At 43.5% G+C, this 10,875-nt stretch overlaps 1 protein-coding gene across 5 annotated transcripts in view; it reads left to right on the top strand.

The window, feature by feature from the left end:
* The first annotated feature begins 415 nt into the window (after positions 1 to 415).
* PLEKHA1 (pleckstrin homology domain containing A1) overlaps positions 416 to 10,875 on the top strand; it is a 31,664-nt gene continuing 21,204 nt past the window's right edge. For 4 of the 5 annotated variants that reach the window (XR_013183419.1, XM_054637062.2, XM_054637067.2 and 1 more), the window contains exon 1: positions 416 to 574. The gene's annotated coding sequence lies outside the window, so the exon portion shown is untranslated. Of the gene's footprint in view, positions 575 to 636; positions 790 to 10,875 lie in introns of those variants that run through there. The other variant, XM_054637063.2, reaches the window with a different exon arrangement.

Genomic DNA, 10,875 nt, shown 5'->3' with positions numbered 1-10,875 from the left:
TGATCTATCCCAGGTGCAGAAGCTGGCACTTGGCCTGTTAGACATGATGTGGCTGGTGAATGGCAGTTCATAGACTCATAGGTCACAAATCAGTTTGGGCAGGAAGGGACTCAAAGCCCATCTGTGGGCCGGGATACCTTCCACTATCCCAGGCTGCTCCAAGCCCTGTCCAACCTGGCCTTGGATGCTTCCAAGGATGGGGCAGCCACAGCCTCTCTGGGCCAGGGCCTCCCCACGCTCAGAGAGAAGAATTTCTCCACAATATGCAACATTTCCCTCCCTGCTGCGGCCTCCCCATCAAACACGCCATTAAACCCCCAGTAATTGAACTACAATTCCCATCATGCCCCGCGCCCCGCCCCTGCCCCCGCCCCCCCACGCCGCACTACATGTCCCAGCAGGCCGCGGGGGCGCGGGCGGTAGCGCGGCGGCGCAGGCGCAGTGGGGTGCCGGCGGCGCGGACGGAGGCGGCGGGATCAGCCCGTTCCCGGTGCGGGGCGCGGGCGCGGGGCCGGGAGCGGGCCCGGGGAGCGCCCGGCTCTCCTCACGGGGCTCCCGCACTGCCACCACTCCAGTAAGTGCCTCGGCCTGGGGTGGGGCTCGTCCCGCCCCGGGTGATGCCCTTCCTTCCGCGCCTGCCCGGTGTGTGACCGCGCAGGGCACTGTCCTGCCGCCTCTCCCTCCTTTTTTCCTTTCCGCTTTCCCTGGAAGGCGCTCGGCGGCGCGGGGGCTCCGCCGCGGTGCGGGCTGCCCCGGTGGCGCGGGCAGGGCGCTGTCACGGCCTCGGAGGTGAGAGGAGCGGTGATCTCATTGCTCGTCACGGTTCTGCTCGACTCCGCCGCTCGGCTGTGCGGGCACGCCGGGCAGCGGCGATGGCACCGGGCACAGCCCGCAGCCGCCGTGCGGGAGGGCTCCGGGCCGCCCCTCGGCTCGCTGCGCCTCCGGGAGCCCCGGCAGAGCTCGGGGGCTGGGGCAGCCAGCGGGCACTGCCCGGTGTGCCCAGCAGAGCTCGGGGGCTGGGGCAGCCAGCGGGCACTGCCCGGTGTGCCCAGCAGAGCTCGGGGGCTGGGGCAGCCAGCGGGCACTGCCCGGTGTGCCCAGCAGAGCTCGGGGGCTGGGGCAGCCAGCGGGCACTGCCCGGTGTGCCCAGCAGAGCTCGGGGGCTGCGGCAGCCAGCGAGCACTGCCCGGTTGGGGTTTGGGTTTGGCTTTGGTTTTGGCTTTGGCTTTGGAGAGGGATGTGCGGGGAGGCTCCTGGCACGCTCCGAGCCGTGCTCTGGCTTAGCTGTAACCGGGGCTGGTTATTTGCTGTGCCAAAGTGTCCTTAAATGGATAACTTGACTATAAATGAATGTTAAACTGTAACCACTGTTGGTATATGCGCGGTTTTTATCACCTGTAAAATTCCAGATAGGCATATGACATGCTGCTGAACTTAACACGGGCTTAAATTCTCTATGTGTCGTGCAGACTGAAATTCTCTATGTGTGCGTTGTGCAGACTGAAATTCTCTGTGTGTGCGTTGTGCAGACTGAAATTCTCTGTGTGTTGAGCACACTTAAATTCTATACGTGTTGTGCAGCTCCCTTGGGAGGAACTAAATGCGTGACCTTCGTAAAAGGCATTATGTTGCATCAAATGTTTGCAAAGTAGCATGGAGAAGACAGCAGTTTTCTCTCTGGCAGGCTGCTGATATGGGGCCTTCTGTAGGAAAAATGTCTGATTTTCACTAAGCAGTGTATTGTGTTTTTAATCAAGCAGAACAGTTACTTGTTACACTGAGCTCCTGAATTAGGCATCAGCAGAGTGGTGTTACCTGAGTAAAGCTGAGAAGTAGAATCTTTAAAATTTTTTTTTAGATTCTTAAGAGCTCCATCTCTCCATGCTTCACCTTCTTCTCAAAGCAGAGTACTTTTAAAGAGACTACTAGGCATAGAACAAGCTGAACAGCATCAACTTTTTGATGCCTTCTGACAAATTCCTTGCTTTCCTAATAGAGGCTGTAATGTCTGTAAAGTAGAATTTTCTCTTCTCCTTACCCAATCCCATACATGACCCTGCAGGACAGAGCCATATTTGCTCCTACAGTTTTGAGGCCTATGGTGTGTGAGGAGTGGCTTATCACTGTTGAAACCAAAGCAACAGGATTTTTTGGGTTTTGTTTTGTTATTTTGTTTTTATTTTTATATTTGGGCTGCATTCATTTTGATGCAGCACAATCCTAACTGAGGGGGAAGAAGTGTGTGTGGTTGCTTTGAGTGGTTGCTCTCTCACGAGTTACTCTGCCTTATGGAACAGTGAACTTGCATTTTAGGTCCATTCAGTCTTGTTTCCTCCTACTTGTTATTTTTAGTTGAGAGAGTCACAGCAGTAACAATACATGAAGCTGTCAGGTTTGTGAAGCACAGAAGTGTAGAAGTGCAGTTTTCCCCTTTGTCACATGAGGAAATATTCAAAGTGGGTTGAAATCTCTCTGTGGCAGGGAGAAATGCTGGGTCTGGCTGATATTTGGAGGAGAGTCTTTTAATTCAGGGATGGACAAGCACCGATGCAGAAATTGATAATTCAGGAAATAATACCTGGGGGCTTTGATGTGTCCTGGGTATCACTGAGTGCTGCACTGCTGGAGTCAGCTTTGCATAAAATACAAACCTTTGTGTGACTCACTGAGTTCCATCTGCAGTTATCACAGGTTGTGATTTGATTTTGTGAGTGTAGAAGATTTAATTCCAAATTCATAAATTCTAAAGGCATATCTATTTCCTTGAGCTATTTCTCTGCTTTAAAACTACATTTGGCCTCATGTTCCATGGCATAGCTCTGCATTTCAAGGGTGAAATTAAAGCAGAATATGCTCAGTGGGTCACTGGCAGGTGTAGTGCAGTGCTGAGGTGTTTCAGGGGAGCAGATGCTTTCATACAAATCAGAGGATAGGCAAAGAAGAATCATTATATACAAAGAAAATAGTATAAAAAGTATAAAGAAAACAGGCAGGCAGCATCTTCATGCTTTCCCCCCTCTTCCTCCTCCTCTCCTCCTGTATTTATTTTTCCTCAGGAGTAGTAGCTGAGTGACAGAAGACAGACACACACATGGGGAATACAGAAGGCATGTGCAGGAGGAAGAGACCTGAGTGCAGGAAAAGACATTTTTTGCAGGTAGCTGGGGCTTGTTCCAGAAGGCAGCAGAGCTATCTCAGCTCAAATAAAGGCTGACAGCATGTCAGAGAGTTGGTGTAGAAGAGAGGAAGTGCAGAAGTCAGTTTTTATTGACTGTAACAGATTAGAAAGAACTTGAGGACATTACTGAAATGAGAACAGGTCTCTGCTTGTAACACAGTCTCCAGTGCAGGGTTGGATGTAGCCCAAAGTGCCAGGCCTGCAAAATTCTTAATCTATTTTAGTAGATTTAGAATTCCATCGATGTCTTTATTACTGACTGTTCCTGGTTATTTAAGCTGACAGTTATCATGGTAAATGCAGTTCCTCCAAAGTGCAGCAAACCAGCAGTGTTGGGGAGTGAGTACATGTTCTAATGAGAATTTTCCTTGCATGCTCTGCTGTGCTTCTGGATGTATCCAGCTCTGCATCAGTGTTTAGACAAACAATAGCTTGTGATATGAGAGCACTTATCTGTCTTGCAAGATGGGTTTTGGCAGGGTTTTTTTTTTTTTTTTTTTTTTTTTTTCACTGATAATTATGAAGAATAGGAACAGTCTTAGAAAATACTTACTGGGGTTTGCAGCCAAGTGAACCTTTGTGCAGCTGTATAATTGCATGAAAATACAGAATAGTAAGTTACTTCAGTGCCAAAATGGGAATTTAGGTAACTGGCTTTAGCATAAAACATTTTTACAGCGTGGAGCAAGTGCTTAAGAAGTCATCAGGAAATTATATATAAAGAAACACAACAGTCAGTGCATGTATTCTTTTGGTTTTGAAACTAAAGGCAATGGGACATGGCTAGAAGCATTGCTGTCAGTGATTAATAAAATTATATAAGAAACCTAAATATCATAATCCTAGTGAGCTTATTTGACATATGAAAATAATGTAACAGCTTTACAAAAGTCACCTGCTGAAGAGCTCTGAGTGACAAGAATGGTTCAGGTTTTGAAGTTATACTTCAATGCAGAGAATCACTGAAATGAATTGGAATGGAGGGATGTGGCTGAGCTGCTTCAAATTTTTTCCTGCTCTTGAAATCTTTCAAATTGGAACTTTGAAAATATATAGGTCTAAGGTCATCTCGATGCATGCTGTACCCTAACAGTATTTAGGTACATGTTGGTATAGGGCTCAGTTCTATAAATATCACTTTCCTCTCAGTGCTAGGTAAAGCAGCAGGGTTTTGTTGCTGTTGAGGAAGGAAGCTGGTTCATTGTCTCAGCACTAAGCAGCATTTTCTCCCTCCAGGGACTTGCAGAAGCATCTAGAATGTGTAGGTGTTTCTTTAATCTTGGAGAAGGAACTTATTAAGCTTTCTGGTGCAGAACTGTATGAGCCACTTAATCTTAGCAGATGTTATCTGCACAAGTAGGGAGTTGCAGGTCTGGTAGACATTTGTGGCATTCAACAGTTTAAACAGTTTTCAGGTTTGAACATATGCCTTTGCCTTAAAATCTGAATAGTTTCAGGTATTTTATGTAGAAGAAAGGTGGTTCAATAGTGAGGTTGCTGCTCTGGGACTTGGGAAACAGGTTCAGCTCACTGTTTTGCCAAAAAGCTTCCTGTGTGGCCTGGGACAAGCTGCTGCTGTGTCCCTCCATTCTCATGCTGAGAGTGCTGAGCAGCAGCAGCTCTGCATCACAGGAGTGGTCAGGGCAAGTCAGGCAGAGGCTGAAGACACTGCCCAAGATAAAAAACCAGGGGTAAGCTCCGGGCAGGAAGGGCAAAACCAGAAAAATACAGTGGAAAAAAGGTTTTGACTGGAAATCTCTGGTGTCACTTAGAGAAAGCAAGTCCTTAAAACTTTAAGGAGCGCTGCACGGCCTTGTTTGTTTAACAGAATTTTAAAACAATGCTTAAAATACCCACACAAACATGTAAATCTTTTATGTTATGGTTCTGCCACACAGGGGACAGTAGCAAAACTCTCTCTGTTCCTTTGTTGGCTGTTCTCTTCTTGAAGATGCTTTTAATTCTAGCTAGCCATTGCATCCAGATGTTTTGGATATCAATTTAGCTCATTTTTTCTGCTGGCATGGTAAGCAGAATCTCTTAAATTTGGCCTGATTTACTGACTTTTCATGTGAAAGAGGTTGAGCTTTTCTGCCTCTTCACTCCCCCAAAAGGAAAAAGAATTTGCTGCCACCTCTAGTGAGCAGTGTCTTTATTCATGTTACAGAGTTGAAAGTATTTTGAATTTAAAATCTTTCTGGTGAAAATAGGGCACTGTCATTGCTATAAATTGAAAATGTAGACTAGACAGCAATTACCAAGCTTTGCAAACATGTTTTTGTTGTTGAGAGTCAACACTCCCAGGAACAGTCTCTGTATACTGACAGATAGGTGATAAATTAATGCATTTAATATGTAATTGTTTTGATGTGTATGCTCTCCCTGGGTGCTTTGGTAGCCACCACATTTACATCCCATGTCCAAGAAAATGTGTTGGAACTTGTTTCAGACTAGTGACTTAATTAAGTGTTCTTCTGTTAAGCACTAAAACAGTTACATGCCAGGTTTGTTGTAAGAGTGAGCAGTGCTCTTAAAACTGCACTTCAAAAGATGTTGTTCAATATGTTGGTTAACTCTTTAGGGAGGCTGAAAATGGCAAATGGGAACTGAGGCTGGGCTAAGAATTCAGCTGGCAAGTTATTCCTGTGTCTGGTAGAGACCATGCCTGTGTGTGCAGCAGTGCTGGAAGGTTGGGTCCCTTAAAGGATGTTAAAAGTGTGTCTGCTGATTCAGGATTTTGGGGTTTGGTTATCTTGATTTTTTTTATCATTAACCTTTTTCTTGTGTTTCTTCCTTAAATCAAGTTCACTGTAGATGCTGTAATTTATCTATTATGTAATTTGTCTTCCTGCTTTGTGCTGGTGCCCTGATTTTTGGGTGGAGGAGCATGATTCCTTCAGGAGGTCCATTTGCTGCCTTTTTGTGGGAGGCTGAAAACCAGCCTGATGCATGCTCATGGTACAGCCAGGATTTCCAGGCTGCTGGATGTGCACAGGACTTGGGATTCTTCTGGGGTTTTTCTGCCTTGCTGTGTATAAGTCAGACACCAATACCTGGTACTTTTGGGATTATTCTGTGGGTGGAGGGCTGTTATTCTCCCTGCACTCCATAAGTGAGGTTTTGAGAACCACCTTTGTCAGTGCAGAGCAGCAGCTGGGCAGTAACTGGTGTTTGTGTCATCCCACAAATGAGGAGGAAGGTGAGGCAGAAAGCCACAGCCAGGGCTGTGCCTGCCATGAGGACAATTCCCTGTGCTCAGGGCTGCTGGAAATGAATTCTAAGAGAAGTCACAGTGAGTGATGTGATTCAAGTGAGGTGGCACTGTGCTACAAACAGAGCAACTTTCTCTTTGTGGGGTTTATCTGCGTGTTGGGTGAGACTTCTATTAAATGTGCCAGAGTGGGGGTTGATTTTCTTAATGTAAGGTGTATAAAAAAGAGAGGGGGAGGGTGATGTCCTAAAAACTTTGCCATTTGATGAGCTTAATTTTCCTCTCCCACCTTGGTAAACAGGAGCTGTGCATCTGTAAATGCACATTTGTCTGTCTGTTCCGTGAGACAGGCAAAGCCCTGTTCTTCCTAAAGAGCTTTCACTGCACTTGCACTTACTGGAGAGCTTTGAGATTAGTCCTAATCTCTGGAAATCCTTGTGTAGTTCTGATATAACTGACAAGTGAGCTGGATTCTGGAGGAAATAGCAAATCTTTGCAGTAGAGGGAATTTTGACCCACATGGTGGATTATACAATGAAATGAACAGAGTCTGTACTGTAAATATTAAAATAAATTAGGTGAAAATTAAACAGCAATGATTTTTTTCTTTACCAAAGTTTTAATGTAGGTGAACCATTGCATTTTTCTTTATTCTGCATTGAATTTGCTAAATCAGATCAACAAAATCAAAATTGATAAACAGTTACTCACTTTGTGTGCTTTGATTTCATTAAATCCTTTTATATCTGTAAAAGAGGTCAAATCAAATATTCACCCGATAATGTTCTTTTCATTATTTGATATTGAAATGAACTGAAAAATCACTTTATTTCCAGCCCTTTCTTTAACAGCCTGAGAGTATTCTGTGAAAACTGAAGATACTGCTGATTTCCTAAGCAGCTGGCCTTTCCATTTCTTACATACTTCCCAGGAAGATCTATGTTTATTTGTACTGCTGAGTTTAGACCCAGGATTCTGAGTGAAAATCAGCAAGACTGGCTCAAAAATGGCAAAATTCATTATTCAACCAGCCTCACCTTCTTTTTGTATTTGACTTCCTAAGGTCAAATAAGCTTCACCAGGATTTGTAGTTTGATTCAGATGGGAATTTGAAATAGCTGGGAGTGTGTGGAATTCAAGTGCTTGGAGTGGTTGGCCTGGATGTAACAGTTATTAGTTTATTATTGAAATTAAACAGGGTTTTTTCTAATGACTAACTAGTAATAATAAGTAATCCTAATAAGTAATGTGGTTATTTCCTGCTTAATTTTTAATTTGTTTTGGTTGTCGTGAATGGACACTTTCCATAGACTGAGCATGTAAGCATCTTTGAGAACAGGGACCTAATTTTCATATTTGGAGTTTTGTAGGTGGCATTTATTTAAAATTTTGAAAAGGCTGATAAAAATAAATTGTAAATATGAATCAACTCTGAACATGCATTTTTAAGGATTTTAACTAGTATGCAACTGAGTTTAATTAGCATTTAAAAACTTGTTTTGAGGCTTGTGTGAGATAAAAGTCAAAGTGAATTAGAGTAACTATATTTTGTTTTCTTTTATTGTATTTATCTCTGGTTATATCCCTTTTTGAGTAACTGTATTATCCAGAGGCTTAATATAAAGTGATGAAAATTACATCTAACTGTTGTATAGACTTTGTGTTATTGAACATATTCTGTCACTGTCTCTCAGCTTTGTTATTTTACTTTATTGCCTTGTAAGCTGGTCATCACTCATAAGTTATTAATGGATTAATTTCAAGAGTGTTTTTTATAATGGCCTTGTTGCACAGGATGGCTCCCTTTATTTGTGTTAGCTCAGTGCATTTAGAGGGACAATTAAAATAATTGTTTTAGCTGGGCAAAATAATGTTTTAGCTGGCATTAATAGGTGAGGGTGGTTTTTTGTTGTTGTTGTTTTGACTTAAAATATCAGTAACAGAGAGGAGTTTTGCATCCTGTGCAATGCATTTCCTCATTCCATCATATCCCAAAGCCTTTGGCTGCTATTGCAAATACCTTAAAATGGAGGAAAACAGTTCAGAACAGGAAACATCACTTAGAGAAATTTCTGCAGAAATATTGGAGGAAGTACCTGTTCCATCATGGAACTTGTAGGTCAGTATTTGAAATAGGCCAGGGGATGATGGATTCAGATAATTCCAGAACATTTTCCATAGAACTCCAGATTTCCCTTAGAACATACAGATTTTTTTTTCCTGAGGTGAAAATAACATTAGAGGATAGTATTGAATTAAAATGAATAATTTTACTGGCTGAGGTGCACTGGAAGAGATGGGAGTGGTTGGCTTGCCCTGATTTAACAAGTGTTCCTGGAAAACAGCTGCTCAGCATTTTGAACACAGAATCACCACTGGATAAGACTGAAGTTCAAGATAAGGCTGCTGGTTTTGTTAGATGATTCATCACTGCAACCATGATTTTTCTATTTTGTGCTCTGCTTCGAAGTTGGATTAAGTGCTGGGGAGGGATGTATCTTTTGACATTCCTCATAGTTTGGTCAGGGATAGGAGAGGTCAGTGCCACTTGTACTAAATATTTTTTTTATTTGGAAAATTGATTTGTGCTTAGGAATTGTTTTCCAGTTAATACTGGCTTTTGCAGCTGGTTTTTCCTCCTTTTTGACTACTTTAGAACGGGAATCTGAATTTAAGGGGCAGTGTATTGTGGAGACTTCCAGATCTCATTTTTAGATGTAGTTAAAAAGTTGATCACAGTGTCAGAGGATGCTGGCAAATCCTGTTAACAGAAGTATCCAATGTCTGCTATGCCCTCCAGGACAAAAATGAGGCAGTGGAGGATCTTTGGGAAATTAAAACACTGAGCTTGTAATTTTAAATCCATCAGTCCTGAATTATCTTTTGTTGTCAAAAGAATTGCAGCCAAGTCAAGCTCTCCAGCTCCTGGATTAGTTGTTTGTGGGGGATTTTTTAATGTTTTTGGTACTTTGGAAGCTGTATCAAAGGTGAGCAGGGATTTACAGGATTGTCTCATAGTAGTAGTTGTCTCTCTGGTGGGCTGCCTGTGCTGCAAGGTTTTCAAGGAAATAAAAAGAGGTTTGAACTACTGTCTCTGGAAGATTTATGTGCCTTGTTTCCAGAGGCTGCTCTGAGCTGCTTGTCTCAAGGTTGGAATTTCCCCCTCCCTGCTCCCCTTCCTTGCCCTGGATGTACACAAGAAGGAAAGCTTTCACTGCAGTGTTCTTCAGGGGATAAGCAGGACAGTCTGAACTCATCCCTTCCCCTGGGGAGGCACTAAATGGTCAGTAAAAGAGATGACCAGCTGGAGAGCAGCTGATTTACAGCAGGAAGCTGAGAGTAATTGCTTAGGCAAAAGCCAGGAGCCCTCACTAATGAAGCTGTCCCTGGAACTGCAGGAAAGACTGGAGATGGCTGGGGATGCTGCTTTACCTTCCCTTTGTGCTGCTGGAGCTGCTGTAAACAGCAGAGCTTAAAAAGGGAGCTGGGGAGGAGGGGTGGGCATGACTCATGGCATCATTTTATATTTATCAAGTGGAGGTGTATGAATGTTGTTCTTCATTTCATAGGGATGAGTAAGTAGGTAATGGATGTTTCTTAATCTTCCTAGCTGATAGAAAAAGAACCCCAAAGTCATCTCCTGGGGTGAGTTAAATCCAAAGTTCCAAATGTTAAAAAGCAGGAAGGAGAACTGTTCATCTAAATTAAAGAAATAAAAGTAATAAAATATTCCCCAAAATAATAAAAGTAATAAAATATTTCCCAAAATTATAAAATAAAAGTAATAAAATATTACCCAAAGCTTGGGGAAAAGACATGTAAAATAAAGAGGTATTAAGTCCCATTCTTGTATTTCTTAATCAAGCTCTTAGTGCAAAGCCTATTGCATGGTGTTTTCATGAAGACAGAATTCCACTTGCTTTATTCAGCCAGTGGTCCACGGTTTGGACCTACCTGTGGAAATCAAGTCAAGGGAGAGACTGGGCCATAGAAATGTTATCTGGCACCTCACTTGAGTCTTGTCTAGACTTTGTACTTGAAGATAGGAAGGCTGCAAGCAATCTGTAATGGAGGTGAACTCAAGAACAGGTGCTGGTGGGAAGCTAAAAATAGGAATTAATGTGGGAGAGTTGGAGCTGCGTGTTATAAATGGTGCAGAGGAGATGCTCGTGTGCCTTTGCAGGTCCTGCTTGTGCAGTCATGCATTTCCAGCGACACTGGGGAAGGTGATCCTGGATTTTTATTTATAGTGGTGCCCAGGAGGCCAGGCAGCCCTCAGTGTGGGATATAAATGTTGGGGAATGTCAGTGTGTGTTGTACCTCAGAGGAAAAGAGGAGGGAGAGGGGAAATCTGAGAGAAGCTAGGCTGGTGAGGTATGGACCTCCTAAATTAGTACCCTGCTGCTGGAAAGAGGGATGTAAGGCTTCAAAAATAAGTGACACCTCCTCTTTGCATTGTAACACAGCCCTCCAGGAAAGAATTTCA

Source organism: Agelaius phoeniceus, chromosome 9 (genome assembly GCF_051311805.1).
Source record: "Agelaius phoeniceus isolate bAgePho1 chromosome 9, bAgePho1.hap1, whole genome shotgun sequence".
NCBI classification, from domain to species: domain Eukaryota; kingdom Metazoa; phylum Chordata; class Aves; order Passeriformes; family Icteridae; genus Agelaius; species Agelaius phoeniceus.
The sequence above is the reverse complement of the archived record's forward strand: the minus strand, read 5'-3'. Positions and strand labels throughout refer to the sequence as shown.